General features: G+C 35.3%; 1 long non-coding RNA gene across 1 annotated transcript in view; it reads right to left on the reverse strand.

Annotated features, from left to right (window-relative positions):
- The window catches only part of LOC122217991, a 47,879-nt gene that overhangs the window by 18,404 nt on the left and 9,521 nt on the right, over positions 1-19,954 (reverse strand). The gene's annotated exons all lie outside the window — the stretch shown is intronic.

The raw sequence follows: 19,954 nt of genomic DNA on the forward strand, positions 1-19,954 counted from the left end.
AACTTAAACCTTAAGGTTTTAAGGTTATACCTTAAAACTTCAGTATGATCATGTCATTTCCTCATTTAATAGCATTCAGAGGCATCTTGTTAACCAAAAGTAAGGTGTAAACAGCCTCCCTTGGCTTACACAGCTTTTTGTGACCTGGCTTCTGTTCAAACTCACCAGGCTCAGTTCCACCACTTTCCTTCTCATCCACTCTGATCCAGATGCACTAGTGATCCTATGACTTGGGAAAGAAGATAGACTTTATGGACCGTTTGGACTTGGCTCCAAGCCAGGCTGACATACAGTGGATTACTCAAAGCTTTCTTATGTTTAGTTTTGTCTTAAATAAATATGATATTGCCTACTTTAATAGATTGCTATGGGGACCACATAAGATACTGATTGTTAATTTGATAGTTATGAACCCTAACACGTAGTAAATGCTTTAAATGATAGCTATTATTAAAATTCCTCTCTGTCTAAAATATTCATTCTCTAATGTTTACCTGTTCATAAAACAGGCTTTAATTCTTTTTTCATGATTCAGCACAGACATAACCTTCTCTAAGACACTTTCCGTAAACTTACAAGAATAAAGTTCTTGAGTTTGTTGGAACTGGGTTCAATCTTAGTTCCATTATATTCAATATGTATAACTTTCAGCAAGTAGCAGTTTCTCAGATCTTCAGTTTTCTCATTGGTGCAATGAGGATGAAATCCCTATCTTGTGAGTTTCTATGAGTATTATTTTTGAAAAGACAAATAAATCTGCTCCTTCTTTCCCAGTGCACAAATGTTCTCTCATGCTCACGTTTTTTGTTTGTTTGTTTTTTCTCCATCTCTTTGGTGTTTTTATCATTTTCAATATTAATGGAAAACTGGTCCTATTTTTCGAAATTATAGGTTTATTATTTGTCTCTTTAAACTTTCTTTCAAAGCCATTGCCAATGAGCCTGAATTATTTTAATTATTTCTTTCTGTATTCCTTTCAGAAACAGGAAGACCTTTATTTATTGGTAGAATCAGAGCATGAATCATGTGCATTTATTTGTTTATATTTTTCAAGTATAAATGCATGATGCTACATAAAACCTGCACCTTAAGGAGTCCACCATCCATGGAAATAACCATGTATAGCAGACAAAATCATGTGGTCTGATTTTGTGTTCGGTAATGGTAAATGAGGTGTAGGTCCTGTTTGGGGTGAGAAACACTTCATTTTCTCAAAAAAGAGAGAAGTTATTTCGTGTGGTAGAAGAGATCCTTTACAGGAAAATAAGCCAGCACTAGAAAAGACCCATGGTCTTGAGCAGAAGAAATTTTAAATAGGCACCTTTAAAAAATTACTACATGGTTATTTCTCTAAAGTGCATAAAATATATATTGATCGTTACCTTCTGAATAATAATGATCATAATGGAATACTGTGAAATTTGCAATCTCTGATGTTTATACATTTTTTCTTTCTGTTATCCTTCTTTAACATTATAAATACATTCCTTTGTAAACCTCTCCTGATAAAACTTTAAAATCTATGCACAACCATGTGATTTGAATAATACTATTTGAATGGTCATATGAGATGATGAACTGAATTGATAGCAATGGCTTCTGTCGTTTTAATAATCAGAGTGCTTATGCTACCTGGTCCTTATAATGCTTAACGATTGGTCACTCTATGAAATCTACAGTAGGCAGCCTATAGTCTTATTTCCATCTCTCTTTCTTTCTAAACATAATTGTCTTCAATCAGTTCTTGTTTTATGGGCTTTTAAAATTGTGTAGAATAGCTTCCTTTATTGATATAATATGGAGTATCTCAGCTTTAGCCCTCATACAGGTTGAAATGTCTCTGTAATAACCTTGCAAATTATAGGTATTATACTAGCAACCAATTGCTGATGGTTTGTTTCGTCTTGAGTAACTTTATAAAAGATTCAGCTTTCTTTCAAAATCTTTGCAAACTGTTTGGATCAGGCTGAATGATTTCTTGAATGAGTTGAGTCATCTCTGGCTGTTTCACACACACACACACACACACACACACACACACACACACACACACATACACACACTCCTGAAAGAGATGAGTCACCAAGAAGAGTGAACCTTGAGCACAGACTGAAGCTCTGCCAAGTTAAATATCAAACCAAATAAATCAGTGTTTCCTTTAGCTGGGTTGCCTGTAGACTAAGGAAGAATGGGCTACACATTAACAGAAGCCTTCAAATCTCACTGAACAGAGTAGAGAGAAGCTCCAGGGATGGGGAGATCCTGACACAGTCAATCAAATCATTCTGGATTGGAAAGGCTCAGAGAAGCTAAGAGAGAGAGAATGCCGTAAAAATGCGTCAAGTTAATTTCACGCTTTTCCACCTTCAACTTTTGCGCAAATTAAATTTAATGCTCCTCAGCCTGAGTGGTCTGCATGCAAAATGGTACCACAGTGGCTGGGGCTGATGGAGATAAAAAGGGTTTAGTGTTATTTACAAAATAGTAAGAAAATATTTGTGATCATGAGTGGCTTCACAGTAATTAAAATGTCCTCTCCGCTTCTCTTTAAATATACTAAAACTCTTGTAATTCACACTGCATTAACATTAAACCATTTACTGTTCCTTAATATGAGATACCAAGTTAAAGTAACTAACTACTTCAGTGTCTCAATTTCAATCTCAACATCAAAGTGAGAAGTTTTGTTCATTAGATGATTACCTTTGGCACTTTCCTGGTCTAATGTTTTAAAATCTAAATGGAGTCCATCCTTGGTGACTGTCTCAATATGAAGGTTAAAATAAAACTCTGCAGGACAGGGAGATGTGTGTGTGACCTAACCATATGTTAACTAAACTTATTATGGTGATTATTTTGTAGTATATCAAAAAATAATTTCTCCATTTTTCACCTCAGTTAATATACTCCTCTTGCACTTCAACACCCTCAGAACATTTTTTTCTCTGTTATCCTCAAATATGGTTGTGTCCCTAATAATTATTGAGGGAAGCTTTTCCCAGCAGCAACTCCTAGGTAATCCACTGGTCTTGCAATGGTGAGTTAAAGGAAGAAGTCAGGAGATTGCCCTCACTTGGTTGGGCTTAGTTTGCCATGATGTTACTTTTTGTTGAGGCAAATGAGGTGGTGAGAGATTTTTTAAAATGTTTTCCCAGATATTGTATGATTTCAATCATATATGGAATTTGAGAAATTACGTAACAGATGAACATAGAGGAAGGGAAGGAAAAATAAGATAAAAACAGAGAGGGAGGCAAACCATAAGAGACTCTTAAATACAGAGAACAAACTGAGGGTTGATGGGAGTAGGGGGTGGGTTAAATGGGTGAGAGGCATTAAGAAGGGCACTTTTTGGGATGAGCACTGGATGTCATGTAAGAGATGAATCACTGGGTTCTACTCCTGAAGTTAAGAATACACTGGATGGTAACGAACTTGAGAACTAAAAAAAAGTGTTTTCCCTAGTCTTGAAATGTATATAAGGACATTATAGATGCAAATAGAGACACTGGATTGCCATAGTTCTTGTCCTTTCTTTACAATACAAGGACACTTTTGGAAGGAGAGGAGAGTGCTGTCACCTACTGAACTGCTTCACAAGGAGAAGGCAGAAAAAAAAGGTAAGAGAAAATGTGTTTACTTCAAACTAAACTGAACCTTCTTTCTTGGATGATGCTTAGATGTGCCTTGATAATTTTTGTTTACCACAGCATCTCTATAAAATATGACATGAATCTCAAAGATTTCATCTTTTCAGTAGGAATTACAGTGAACACATATGCTCTTGCCTTGAGCAATCTCAGGCATTTGTGGAAAAGAAACTGTTTTTGCTTTAATCCCATAAAGTATTTGAGAAATATTATTTTATTTTTCCCTGAATTTCATTCCATTTTTTCCCCTAAGCCTCCCTTAAAATCTTATAGCTAAGCCAATGTCCGTGCTTTTCTCTGTTGGAATCCCTCCTCCATCTACCCAACCCCTTAAACTGTAGTAACTCTCTCTTTCTTCCCCATCAACATTGCCACTTCATGGACTGGTGGCCCTGTAATTGTCCTTTTAAAAGTTGCTCTGATAGTTCTGTGAAACCTTCTCTGCCTGTCCCAGAAGAGTTAGCTGCCTCATCATTTGTGCTTTCAAAGTACCTTGGAAACCCTTCCATTACCACCTATCTGATTGCACTGTGGTTATCTGCTCACATCTATTTCTCCCACTGGACTGTGATATCCCTCAGGGCATGACTGTGCCTTTGTCAACTCTGTATCCCTATTGTCCAACCTAGTACCTTGCCACTCAACAAATGTTTGATCAATGTATGAATCAAGAGTAGGAAAGAAGAGAGGAAAGCAGAGAGCAACATGAAAGAATTAAAGCAAGCATATAAAGGATGGCATTAAAGGCTGTCTGCTGTCCTACTCCCTGTCCCCACATCCCCTGGGGAAGACATTGGGCAGTATCAATGTGGATAACAGGAGTCGACTTTGAAGAGGTAGCTAAAACTGGTCAACAGGATGCACTAAAGCAAGTAAAGTCATGATCTGGTGGATTCAGCTAGGAGGAAGTTGTTGTCATGTACCTGTGTGATAAAGGACTAGTGATTTTAAAATCACTTAAGTGTGCTTGTAATTTATAGACATGGTAGTAATCTGCAATAAGCAATAATAACAATGATGAGTTCCAATATATAAAGTACCTACAATGTGGTATATGTCTATTGTGCTAGGCATTTTTCTATATTACAGATAAGGATCTCATGAACCTTGTATCATTTTCACAATTTTAATATGAAGAAAAAGAAGCTATAAACTTTTTAGTACTTCTATCTAGACCACACAACTTTTAAGTGTTAGAACAGCCCAACCTGGCTCCATCAGTTGAAGCCAGAATCAACTTTTGCCAGAGATCCACCCCAGGAAAAGTTTGTAGAAACCAATTAAATCATTACCTATGCAACAGGGGTGGATTCCTCTGATGTATGATCAAGTAAGGCTCCAGTTGATTCTGAGTTGCTGGACTCCTATGATTTGCTACCTTTTTGCCAGAAGAATTTCAGAAAGTCCTTAATCATTTTTTGACAGTGCTTCATTAGACCTTGGCCAAATGCTACATTTTGCCAGAATAACCAAGCTTGCAGCAGTTTTGGAGCTTTAGCCTACAGGAGCATTAATACAAGTTTCCTGAGTTTTATTTAGAAGCTTACAGAGGAAAAATGCCTCATGCCTTACATTCTCCTTTCTTTGGCCAAGGTCCATATGAAAGTCTTTGCTGATTGTTCCCTTAAGGTACACTCAGTCTAGGACTATCATCCAATTCTTCGCAGATTCATTATCCCACTTCTTATCTCCTCCCAACCATTTTCTTTCCTTCCTCTGATACCTCTGAATCATGGTAAACACAACTTCCCACCTGTCCAGCTTCTTCATAGAAGGTTCCTCCTATCTTCTATTTTATCTGAAAGTGGAATCTCCCTTAAAGACACACATTTTTTTCCCCCTGCACTCATCCATGGGGGCAAGCAGTTGATTGTTTTCTGTCTGGATGGCTGCAGGTGAGGGCTGCCTTGTCTTATAAGTTCCAAACACTACAACTCAGCTAGGACCCTTCAGGCTTTATTTACAATTCTCTGCTCCTACTGACTAATCGTCACTGTTTTATTTTTATTTGTGTAGTCTCCTTTAAAGGCAGGGACACTTTCATACCTGCAACTTCTCTTCAGCAATCAGCTGTTCTATAGAAAGTCAGTATTTTCCACAAATAATAAAAATAATGGCAAAATCCTTCTCTCCCGAGTCTCTTTCCTTTTCTCCTACTGCTTCCTCCCCACTGACTTCTGCTCATAACTGATTTAGTTGTATCACACTGTACTTACTATTTCAAATCGTTTTTTTGCTAGTTATTTTAGCCTCATGCATTCAGAACATTTAAGACTAAAATTTCCCTTAAGTTTCTACTTTGCACTGCATCTCAAAGTTTGATATAAAGTATTTTCATTGTTCAGTTCAAAATTATTATTTGTTATAATTTCTTCTTTGATCAATGAATTTTTAGAAGTATTATTTTTATTTTAAAATATATCTTTGCTCTGGTTTGTAACAATTCGACCGTAGGCAGAGTCCACATCCTACATGATCTATATTCTTTGAAATTAGTGGAGGATTATCTAGTATTTGCCTCTCCTGTACCTTTAAAATATGGTTCATGTGTGCCTGAAAAGAATGGGAATGTTCCAGTTACAGACCCAGGATTCTATATATGTCCTCAAATCAAGTTTGTTGTATTCTTTGTCGACAAGTTTTTGTGTTGCTTTACCTAAGAATAATATGGAGAGGTGTGTTGAAACCTCTCCCGATGGTGGTGAGGCATCTGCTTCTTTCTGTGGTTCTGGTTGTGTGTGTGTGTGTGTGTGTGTGTGTGTGTGTGTGTGTGTGTACGTGCGCAATTTTTAAGCTATTTTATAAGCCCCAAGTTTTGAATACATTGGTCTTCTTAATGTTCAATCTTTTATCAAGGTGTAACCCTCGCCTTTTTAATCTCTACTAATTCTTTCTTTGGCATAAAATTGGAATAGATCCCATAGTGTTATTTGGGCTGATATTTCCTTAGTATCTCTTTTGCATCCTTTTACTTTCAACCTTTTAACAGCTTACATTTTAGGTGTGTCTCTTTGGAAACAGCATAAGACTAGATTTATTCCCCACGCTGAAAATCCTTCTCTCCTTTGAAAGGAAGTCAGTTCAACCAGTTTTATGTTTGCTGATATTTGGATATGTTTCTACTATCTTATTCTGTGTTTTCTTGTTGTCTTGCTTTTCAATGCTTTTTTTCCCCCTTGGTTTATTAAGGTTTGTTTTCTCATTCCATTTTTCTCCTCTACCTCTTTAGAATAATAATATATATTTTAAAAAAATGTTTATTTATTTTTGAGAGAGAGGAGGAGAGAGTGAGTGCAAGCATGTGAGTGGGAGAGGGGCAGAGGAGGGAGGAGAGGATCTGAAGAGGCCTCTGCACTGACAGGAGTGAGCCTGATGCAGGGTTTGAACTCACAGACTGTGAGATCATGACCTGAGCCGAAGTGAGACACTCAACCAACTGAGCCACCCAGGTGCCTGAATAAAATATATTTTTATTTCCTTATTAGTTATTCTTGATATTTTAACATTTATGCTTAACAAGGATTCATCTATCTTAACCCACGCCTGAAGAACATTAGGACTTCAGAACACTTTGAGATCACCTTTCATTGTTTAGATGCTATTGTGGTCCAGTATCTCATCTTTCCCTTAAAAAGACTTGTAAATGAAATATTTTTATTTTTTGTAAGGTGTAATTCTCTCCTAACTGATCACCCTACTCCCACTCTACCATCCCTAAGGTTCTATTCACAACAGAGCAGCCAAAGAATCCTTTGTCTTAAAACAAAAACAAACACAAACAAAAAACTTCACTTTTATTAAAATGTATAATATGCATGCATATAGACCAGACCTTATGTGTACAGGTTGATGAATTTGCAAAATGAATACATGCGTACCACTATCCACCTCAAGAAGTGAAAAATAACCAGTATCCCAGAAGCATCTGTTGTGTCCTCTTCCAATCATGAGATCTTTCCTTCTCCTTTATGAGAGCCACTAGACTGATGTGTAACACCATAGTTTGCTTCATTTTGAATTTCATGTAAATGAAAACATGCAATGCATATTATTTTGTGTCTAGCTGTTTCCACTCAACATTATCCTTATGAGACTCAGCCATGTTGTCTCATGTAACAGCCACACATTCATTTCCATTGCTGTGTAGTAGTATTTCACTGTATGAACATACCAAAATGTATCCTTTCTACTCATTTTTTGAAAAAATAAATGTTCATTCTTTTTTTTTTTTGAGAGAGAGAGAGACAGAGAGACAGAGAGATAGAGAGACAGAGTGACGGGAGGGGACAGAAGATCTGAAGCAGGCTCTGCACTGACAGCAGTGAGCCTGACGCAGGGCTCAAATTCACAAACCATGAGATCATGACCTGAGCTGAAGTCAGACACTCAACCAACTGAGCCACCCAGGCACCCCATAACCATTCTACTATTGATGGACACTGGGCTTGTTTCCAGCTTTTTGCTGTATTTAATAATGTTACCAAGCACATTATTGTATAAATCTTTTGGAGCACATATGTATACAAATCTGTATGACATGGTATATCCCTAGAAGTGGAATTATTGCAAAATACAGCATCTATAGGGTTATTTTAAGAAGAAGCTGTTAAATCATTTTTCAAAGTATTTGTAACAATTTAATTTTATGCTGCTGATGACTATCAGTGTATGGATTCCCATCGTTCCACATCCTCAATAGTACTTCCTCCTAATTTTTAATTTTGCGATAATTTTAGATTTACACAGGAGTTGCAAAAGTGTGACAGAGGATGCCTGTATCTAATAACTAAAGGAGAGTCTGGGTAACATCATGCCGAATCCTCATATGTTTGTCAAAGCTAAGAAATGAACATTGGAATAATACTAGTAATCAGACTACACATCTTACTCAGATTTCACTAGTCCTTTAAACGTCCTCCTTTGTTTCAGGATCCAATCCAGGATCCCACAATGTGATTAGTTATCATGTCTCCTTAGTCTCTTCTACCTGATGACTTCGTCTTTCATGACTTTAACATATTTAAAAGATACTGGTGGATATATATGTAGAATATCCTTTTATTTATGTTTGTCAGATGTGCTCTCATGATTAGATCAAGATTATGCATTTTTGGAAAGAATGCTACAGGGGTGATATATCCTTCTCAGTGCATCAAGTCAGGAAGTAAATGATGTTGATATCCATGACTTGTGATGCTGATCGTGACCATTTGGTTAAAGTGGTGTATGCCAGTATTTCTACTGTAAGCTTGTTATTTTCCCCCTGTGTGATTAATAAATATTTGGAGGAATATACTTTGAGAATCTGTAAATATCCTGTTTCTGATTAAATTTTTATCACTACTTTTAGGATCCACAGGTGAATCCTGCCTGCATCAATTATTACCATGCAGTTCCAATGGTGACTTTTCTATTCTCCTCAGTTATTAATTATAGTTCTTCTGTAAGGAAACATTATACATTTTAACTCATTTATTCACATTTTTATTTATATCAGCATGGACTCACGGATATTCATTTTATTTCTGAGATATAATCCAATACTATTATTATTTATTTTGTCCCTAATGTTGTTCTGATTATAGCAATAGTAGCCAATGGGAGGATACACCCTCATTCTTAAACATTTTTTTGCATTAATTTGCTAATAATTTTTACCTTCCTAATACCACAGATGCTTCAGGTTCATCTTGTATATTTCCTGCCCTATCCTTGGAAACAACCACTTCTCCAAGGACCTCTGGTTGCTTTTGTTGAAGAATAGTATTTAGAAACCAAGAAATCAGATACCAGTTGTGCTCAATGCCATGGGGCTGCCACTGCTTCTAATACCTTTCAGTGGATAGAGCTATTTCTAGTACATGTATGTATACTAACTCAGGTGTAGACATACATCTTTGTTAACTGTCTAGCATCTACCTCTGTATTTTGTGCCTCTCTATGGATCTGTCTTAAATCCATGATTCCATACTGATAGATGTGACTTCCGCACTCCAGTGTTCATGCTATCCTTCTCTTTTTCTTTATTTGTAATTTATTTCTTTGGCAATTAGCAACCTGGCTCTCATCTTCAAAATATGTACTTATTTGTTCAAGCCTAATATACAAGTACTCTAATTACATAAATTCTAAACATACTCTTGTGAATGGTATATTTAACAACTACACCATAGTTTTTGCACAGATCTTTTATTTTAGCCTTTATGGTATTGCTCAAAATACTTTTTGTCCAAGTTTCTTAGGACGACTTTCTTTCCCACATCTTTCAGTGCGGCTATGTAATTTATGTTTAATAAAGTTCATGTCATTGTTACAGTTGGCATTCCTTCTTGAGTTTCCCCAACATCCTAGTTGATCTTTAAAATTCGCATATAATAAAACTCACTCTTTTTGGTATACAGTTCCATGAGTTTTGGACAAAGACATAGAGTCAGACATCCATCAACAGATTTTCTTACAGAAGAGTTCCATCACCCCCAAGATTCTCTCATGTTGCTTCTTCATAATTAATGTGCTGTACCTTCCTATTCCCAACTTACCTATTTACTATGTGTATATTTTTGCTTTTCCGGAGTATTATATAAGCGTCATCATGCTGTTTATAGTCTTTGGGATCTGGTTTCTTTCATTTAGTAAAATGTAAGATCCACTTATGCTACATGTTTTTTCCTTTTTTATTGCTGATCGGTATTCCATTGTATGGATGTACCACGTTCTGTTTTTTTATTTACCATTTGAAAGACATATGGATAATTATGAAAAAAGAAATTGCTCTAAATATCTATGTACAGGTTTTGGCATGAAACTCAGTTTCCATTTCTTTTGAGCTAATAACTAGAAGTGAGATTGCTGGGTCATATGGTACATATATGTTTAAGTTTATGAGAAACTGCCGAGCTATCTTCTGGAGTGCTGTACTGTTTTTAATTCCCATCAGCAATGTATGAGAGCTCCAGATGTTTTGCATCTTTGTCAGAACTTGGTAGTGCTATTCCGCCCCCCCCCCCCACCTTTTAAGAAGAATGGGTAGTATCACATAGTTTTAATTTGCATTTACCTAATTAACTATCTCTTAATGTGCTTATTTGCCATTCATATATTCTTTTTGGTGAAGTGCCTGTTCGAATCTTTTGCCAATTTGTTTTATTGGGTTGTTTGTTTTATTACTGTTGTGTTTGGAGAATTTGTTTTATAGTCTGAATACAAGTTCTTCGTCAGAAATGTGATTTGCAAGTGTTTTCTCCTTGTCAGTGGTTCTTCTTTTCATTCTTTTAACTGTGTATTTACCAGAGCAAAAAATTTCAATATAGACAAAGTTTAATTTATCAATATTTCTTTTACACATTGCGCTTTTGGTGTTGAATCTAAAAACTCATCAACAAACCCAAAATCATTCAGATCTTTTCTTATATTTTCTTCTAGACGTTTTATTATTTTGTATTTGCATCTGGGTCAATGATCTGTTTTGCATTAATTTTCATGTAAGGTATGAGATACAAGATTGCCTGTTGATTTTCAATTATTCTAGCACCAATTTGTTGAGAAGACTAAACTTACTTACTTACTTCACTGAATTGCCTTTACATATTTGTCACAAACCAATTGTATTTGTAAGGGCCTGTTTCCAAGCTATTTTGTTCCATTGATCTATATGTCTATCTTTCACCAACAGCACACTTCTTTGATTAATGTAACTTTATGGTAAGTCCTGAAATTAGGTAGTGTGATTCCTAGAGTTTAGTTCTTTTTCGGAATAGTTCAGCTGTTCTAGTTCCTTTAGAATCAACATGGCATCTAAAAAAAGTCTGCTAGAATTTTAATTTATACTGTGTTTAATCCATGGATTAAATTGGAGAGAATTAATAATTTTCAGTCTTCTAACACATGAATATAGCATATCTATACATTTATTTGTATTTATTTATTTCATCAGTATTATATAATTTTTAACATACAGACATTCAGATTATGTTTTTAGATTTATATCTAAATATTTTATTTTTCAGTGCTATTGTAAATGGAATTAAAAATTTCAAACTCATTGCAAGCTTACAAAAATAAAATTGATTTTTGTATATTGACCTTGTATCCTGCAACTTCACTAAGCTCATTTGCTAGTATGTTTTGTATAGATTTTTGAGAAAGACAGATTTTATTTCATCTTTTCAGGCTGTATGTTGTTCATTTTTGTCCTTGCCTTATTGCATTAGGTAAGACTTCTAGTCTGATATTGAATAGAAGTGATAAGTGAAGACATTCCTTGCCGTGTTCTAGATCTTAAGGAGAATACATTAAGTTTTTCATCCTTATCTATCGTGGTAGCTTCTGTTTTTTTCAAGACACCCTTTTACAGGTTGAGGAATTTTCTGATTCCTAGTTTGCTGAGACTTTTATCACAAATGAATTTTGGAATTTATCAACAAGTTTTTCTCTATTAAGATGATCATATGGTTTTTCTTATTTAGTCTGTTAATACGGTGAATTATGTTGTTTGATTTTTGAATATTGTACCAGGCTTGCATTTCTGGAAAAGCATACCCACTTGGTCTTGATTTATTATTTTTTTTTTATATTTATTGGATTTAATTTGCTAATATTTTGCTGATGATGTTTGAGTCTTCATTCAGAAGGTATATTGATCTATAGTTTTCTTTTCCTGTAATGCCTGCCCAATTTTAGAATTAGGGTATGCTTGCCTCATAAAATGAGTTGTGACTTGTTATCTCCTGTTTTATTTTCTGGAAGAGATTGTACAGAATTGTTTCAATTTGTTCCCCAAATATGTAATAGAATTCAACAGTGAAAACACATTCTGAGCCTTGCTTGTTTTGGAAGATTTTTAACTACCAATTCAATTTAATAGATACAGGTTATTTATTCTTCTTAAGTGAGATTTGGTAGTTTGTGTCTTTAAAGAAATTGGCCCATTTCATCTATGTTTTTGAATGTATACATACAGATTGTTTCTAGTATTCTCTTATTATACTGTTCAGTCTCTAGAGTCTGTAATGATATCACCTCTTTTATTCCTGATATTTATAATTTGTATTTTCTCTCTCCTTCCCTCCCTTCCTCTCTTTCTTCGTCTCTCTCTTTATTTATTAGTCTAGTTAGAGGTTTATCAATTTTAGTGATTTTTCAAAGTACCAATTTCTATTTTTATCTTTTTTTCTATTTTTGGTTTTTAATTTCATTGATTTCCACTATTTTTATTATTTACTTGCTTCTGCTTAATTTGTGTTCATCTTGCTCTTCTTTTTCTAATTTCTTAAAGGGGAAACCTAAGTTATTGATGGAGAACATTCTACTTAACTAATATAGCATTTAACACTATAAATTTCTCTGTAAATATTGCTTTAGCTGTATCCTACACATTTTGCTATGTTGTATTTTCATTTTCAGTCAGTTTGAAATATTTTATTTTTAAAAACTTCATTTATTTATTTTGAGAGAGAGAGAGAGAGAGTGTGCGTGTGCGTGCACATGAGTGGGGGAGGGGAAGAGAGAGAATCCTAAGCAGGCTTTGTGTGGCATCAGTGCAGGCACTGACATGGGGCTTGATCTCATAAACTGTGGGATTATGAACTGAGCTGAAACCCAAGAGTTGACCGTTCAACTGACTGAGCCACCCAGGTGCCCTAGTTCAAAATATTTTCCAATTTCCGTAGAGATTTCCTCTTTGACATAACATGAGTTATGTAGAAGTGTATTGTTTAATTTTCAAAGACTTGAGAATTTTCTATAGGTCTTTCTGTTTTTGATCACTTTAATTCTATTACCTGAGAAGTACTTTGTATGAAATTTCAATGTGAAATTGAAAAAATATGTTCATATTCACATTTGTATCTGTAATATAGTGTTATTGTTGGTAGAGTGCTGAGGACACTCAAAATTCCATCACTAGACAATCTTCTAGTCTCATTTTTATTTAAAAAAACATTAATGTTTATTCATTTTTGAGAGACAGAGACAGAGAGTGAGTTGGGGAGGGGCAGAGAGAGAGAGGGAGATGCAGAATCCAAAGCAGTCTTCAGGCTCTGAGCTGTCAGCACACAGCCAGATGCAGGGCTCAGACCGACAAAGTGCGAGATCATGACTTGAGTCAAAGTTGGACACTCAATGGACTGAGCCACCTAGGCGCCCAAGTCTTATTCTTATTCAAACTCCTGACTATAACTGTGATATACATTTTAAGAATTCTGTCTGCAGCATAGATACCTATTTTTATGTCTAGGCTTTTGTATGCACTCAAATATTTATTGTACTTTTGGAGGCTACAAAGACTCTGAAATCAATAGGCCCTCAAATAATTTAAAATAAACCCATTCTTCCTAATTGGGTGAGTATTATTTTCATAATCTACCCAGTTGCCCAACTGAGACATGTGGCTCATTCTTGACTTCTTCTTTATCTCCCATTCCAATAATCAAATCAAATAATAATAATCAAATAATAATCAAATAATAATAATAATCAAATCTTGTCAATTTTCTTCTCATTTTCATAAAACATCCTTATTTTTTACCCTAATCTTTCCAGTAGTATCCTAATTTGTCCTTTTTTCTCCTGATTTGAATATCATCTACTTTAGTCCCCATAACTGTATTGATCTGTTTGAAATATGAATTTAACAATTGCCACTTGCCAATTTTTCCTTAAATTTTTCTATGACTTTTAATTGCCTTAAAGATATTATAACAAACATGCACATACCTTAGCCTGGTCCAGCTGGTTGCTTGTAATCTAACTCCTCTCTGCTGTATCTCATTTTACTGCCACTCTTCCATTCTTCCTGCACCTTACATTTGACCACACTGAACTGTTAGCAAAATATCTCCTGTCCTTCTCTGAAATCTTTTCATCTCTTATGCATTACATTTGCTCCAGAAATTTATGTTTAATCAGTTAATGTATCACATTATAATCATTTGCTATTTGTATATTTCCCCTATTAGATTATGAGATCTTTTAGGGTAGGAAATGTAATTTCATCATCTACACAATCCCTTCCTGTACCCAGTGGAGTGTCTGACTTATAATAAATACTTAATAAATCTTGTTTTGAATGAATGGCTAAATGAATGATTTATTGAATGAAAGAAGAAGCTATTGAGGCCAGACTGGAAACTGTATTCTACTTCTAACACACTGCTATTTTATGTATGTATGTATGTATGTATGTATGTATGTATGTATGTTAGCAGAACAATAGTTACCTACTGCCTTATGTGCCATTTCAGTAAAGGACAGGTCTTATTTAAATGAGTAAAACAATGTTTGCTCTTTGACTTTACTTTTTTTTTTTTTTTACATTTTTGGTTATGGAAGCAACTGTTACAATGTCTTAGATAAATATTCCACAAAGATAATCAGTTCTAGTATTTTTAAAGGATGTAACTGATAGCTAAATGCATGCTTTTCACTTGCTCCCACAGGAACTTGATTGCCACTTTTATGCCATCTCATGGTATCACGTTATCTTGCTACACCACACTCTCATCAGTTTCTCTTTTCTCTAACTGGCAGAGCTTAGTGTTATCCATAACTCATGAACTCCCTCCAGTTAATTCATAAAAGGTTAAATAAAAACGGTCCCAGTCTCAGTTAAATAACAAAATTCTTTGAGTATTACAAAATATTCTTTATTTTGTAAATCTTAACTAAATGTATTTTTTTTTTAATTTTTTAAAAATCTTTATTCATTTTTGAGAGAGGAGTAAGGGAGGGCCAGAGAAAGAGGGAGATACAGAAATGGAAGCAGGCTCCAGGCTCTGAGCTATCAACACAGAGCCTGATGCGGGGCTTGAACTCATGAACTGTGAGATCATGACCTGAGCTGAAGTAGGACACTTAACTGACTGAGCCACCCAGGCGCCCCAATCTCAACTAATTTCTAATCTGTACAATAATACTCCAAATCTTCAGTGCTAAGCTTTGCCAAAAATATTTTGAATATTTAGCTACATTAAATTCAGTGTTTTTTCCTTGTATAAGCATATTTTCAGCCTCACACATCTTTAAGGCATTAGCCAAAATGCAAATTGCCATATAGACATTGAATTGATGTGGCATGGTGAAGCTGTTGGTATTAACACATAGATGCCATAGATTGCTTAAAAAGTACAATGAAGTGTGGTACTTGGGTATCCTGTTAAGAAATTTAGATGATGAGGGGCACCTGGGTAGCTCAGTTGCTTAAGCATCCGACTTCAGCTCAGGTCATGATCTCACAACTTGTGAGTTCAAGCCCCGCGTCAGGCTCTGTACTGACAGTTCAGAGCCTGAAGCCTGCTTCCTATTCTGTGTCTCCCTCTTTCGCTGCCCCTACCTTTCTCTCTACCCCTCCCCTGCTCCTGTTCTGTCTGTCCTGTCTCAAAAATGAATAAACGTTAAAAACTTTAAAAAAAATTTTTAGATGATGATTTTGTGCTATAAAAGTTTTGAAATACTGCCTCTTTAGGTCTGTTGGCAAGGATGAATTATGGTGGTTTGTAAAGCATCAAGGCAACCCATTAAGTAAGCATGGGCATTAGCACATAGTAAAGTCTTAATAGATGCAAAGATGCAAGCCTTTATAATTATTTTTTGTTCAAATTTATTCTTCAGGAAGCTGTAAAAATGAATGCATTAATTGCTATAAAATTCTTACTAATCCTAGAAAATAGAAAAATGAGATTTTGCAGTTATTGTTCTTGTTAATGATATATTTGTTTTGGTTCCTGGATTATGTTCTTTAATATCAAAGAATTATTTGGTCTCAAAAAGACTGTTGTGGAGGTCCTGCTCAGGGCTTTCCTATTTATTTCTAACAGCAACTCAACATTTGCAGCAAAAATTATCAGAAAGATGAGAGTTAAATACCAACTATTATGATTTTATTGTTTTCTTATTGAAAAGAGAATAGTGTGCATAATGACCCCTTTCTTGAATGAGGAGGATAAATGGAATGCCATTCATAATGGCACATTTCCTCTTAGGGATTAAGTTAATTTCTTCTTCAAAATGTCCCTCTGCACCATCTCATGGTCTTTTCCGAATTTCAGATGCTCATTCACAGAATAGGGTGATATTCTGCATGGAGTAATAAAAACGAAATGTAACAAAGATGGAAAATCAGATCTGGCATTTAGGAGACAGTTTTAATATGCCACAAATTCTCACATCCTAAGACCGTTGCAGAGTTAATAGACTTATTGTATGTCCTGTGGAACCATGGTACAGAAATAACTGATAAGGAAACAAATTAGCTAAATCATAGTTAAGACACTGCTTTTGTAGTGATTGATTAAAATTTGGTTCACGGAGTATTATTTGTGACTGACGCAAAACAAGGAGTCAAACCAATTAAGGTCATTAAAGAGCCCAGAGAACTTTACTCCAAAAATCATGTTTGCGTTTGCTTTCAACTGAAAGTAATTGTTTTCTGTTCACCTGAATTTTCCACTTCACTCACCCTATTCCTTGAACAGAAAACCTCAGAGTGCTTCCTCATTATTAATCTTGATTTGCTTTCTCTCCCTCCTGTCCTGCTTCGCTATCTGCTCTCCTCACTGCACCCCCCCACCCAGCACATCTTTTTAGAAGCAGCTTTATTTAATTATCAGTTTAGCACCTTCTCTTAAGATGGTCATCTGCTGAGAAAGCCATCATCTCCCCAGCTCTGCTTCCCTTTACCAGAGGGAATCACTTTCACAGATATTCTGCAACAATAGGATGACAAGTGATAATCCTGGTTCTGACCCTTCAAACTATATCCCCCACCTCTTTTCTCCACTAAACGTGTAATTCACGTGCATTAGCCTCTGTTAAAAGAAATGCAGTACACCAGGACCCAGTAGCCCCACTGTCCTTTGCAGGGGTCGGGGAACAATGAAGTGCTTCAGTCAGTGCTGGCACCACTTTTTAAAGGGGACATTGTCAAACAAAAAAGGTAACCAGTACAAATGTCCAGGATATTCAGGAGTGTTAAAAAGATAGCAGAGGACAGTTGGAGGGAAGTAGGGCTCTTCAGTACGGAAATGAGATTTCAGAGAAGTCACATGTGCTGCTTTTCAATGCCGGAAGGGATTAAATTTAATCTGCATTTCCTTAGAGGGCCAGGCCAAGTCAGTAGGTAAAGATTACGTGGAGATTACTGTAACTCAATGTAAAGAAGCAAATCTTATTGACTCTACTTCTACATCATATTCTGATCTTTCCACTTCTCTTTTCTGGTCCAAGGCACCATCATCCCTCACACCAAGTGCTTCACTAATCCACCATCTGGTCTCCCTGCTTCCACTTTTTTTTTTTTTTTTTTTTTTATGCCTCTCCAATCCATCCTCTACAGAGCAGCCAGAGAGATCATTTTTAAAACCTAAATCAGGTTGTGCATACCCTGCCTCTCTCTAGTGTTCTCTTACTTAGCATAAAATCCAAGTTCCTTTTCATTGCCTACAAGGCCCTGAATGATCCAGTCCCTGCCTATCTATCCTCTTTCCTGCTGCTCCGTGTGTTCCAGTCATACTGGCCATCAATCTTCTCTAGGAGCCTGCCAACACTCCTTCCCAGCTTCAGAACTTTGCATTGGCTATTGCCCCTGAAGGAACACTCAGCCCCCTCAGACTCCCCATCACTGACTCCTTCTTGCTATTCAGCATCAACCCAAATGCCGCATTCTAAGAGAGACTGTACCTTGCTACTCACACTAAGGGAAATTTCTCTTGTCTTTGTAATATATCTTTTTTTTTCCCTATAACCCTTATCACTCTTTGAAATCATCCATGCTATTTATTTTTGTGTTTTCTAACTGTAGCATTAGATTCATGATAGCAGAACTTTGTTTAAATCACTACTACAGTTGATGCTCGAACAACATAGAGGTTAGGGACACCCACCACCCCCCCCCCCATGAAGTCAAAAATTCATGTATAACTTTTGACTCCCTCAAAACTTAACTACTAATAGCTTATTGTTGACCAGAAGCCTTACCAATAACATACATCGTGAACATTTTTTTTCTATATTATATGTATTATACACTATATTCTTATACTAAAGTAAGCTAAAGAAAATGTTATTAAGAAAATCAAAAGTAAGAGAAAAAAATGTATGGTCCTATACTGTAGCTGTCGAAAAAAACCCCACATATAAATGGACCTATGCATTTCAACCTTGTGTGGTTCAAAGGGTATATCCACCATGTGTAGGGCAATGTCTGACCCATGACAGAATCACTAAAACTTTGTTAGATTTGGTTACCTCTCCAGCCCCTTATATTCTAAAATTCTATGATTCTAGATCTCAGTATTCTTAATTTCATTATGTCCAGAAACAAGTTCAATGTGGCTTATTTCTTAGGTGAATACTTATTTACATTTAAATATTGTATCTACAGCACATTATATCTACCATATGATGGAACAGTAGTTAATATGATCCTCAGACTGTGAATTTCTAACTAGATTCTGTCAAGCAGCATTGTGCTAGTTTTTTAGACTTTTTATTTTAAATATCTGTATTTACAAACTGGGGATAATAACAGTAACCCCTCGTCATGTGTTTAGTTGAATAACTGAGGACATGTGTGCATAGTATTTAACACAGTGCCTGACAAATGCGAGGCTCTAAATTAGCCATTAGGAATAGTAGTGGTTTTAATGTTTTTACACAATTGTGCAACTGTCAATCATGTCCTTTTATACGAGGATAAGTCAATACCAAGGTGAATTGAATAATGGCCAAGAATTTAAGTATGCCTTTAAAGTTGTTTAGTCCAGAAAACGAAATGTATACCATTTTTCATTGTTGCCCTTTCCAACCTTACATGTTTATTTTGACAAGTGATAAGCTTTCTGATTACTTCAGAGGGAGAGGGAAAAAAGAGATTTGATAAAAGAGTATTTCCATCTTTTAACCATTACATAACTCAGGAATGTTCTCAACTGTACTCATATTGTATATATATTATATGCATTGTAGGCTGTTTCACTTTTATGTGTTTTATGATAGAAAAGGTAAAAAGAAATTACATTGATGTTCAATATGAAAGTAAAATGATTTTAAAATATCAGTATGTAATCAACATTATTCAGCAAAAGAAACAAACTCTACATGTTCTTATCTGCATTTGTAAGAGCATATAGAAGTCAATATGATAGACACATAATTATGCATATCTACTAGCTGTTACAATTCACCTTAAGTATTAATTCTTCTCCTTTCATATGAATAATTCATATGAATAATTAGAATTAGTTTTTTTTTAGAATAGCTTTACTTTAAGTTTTTTTAAGAATTTTTGAGAACTAGCACATTTCTAAGGA

The sequence above is a fragment of the Panthera leo genome, chromosome B1, assembly GCF_018350215.1.
Source record: "Panthera leo isolate Ple1 chromosome B1, P.leo_Ple1_pat1.1, whole genome shotgun sequence".
Classification (NCBI taxonomy): Eukaryota; Metazoa; Chordata; class Mammalia; order Carnivora; family Felidae; genus Panthera; species Panthera leo.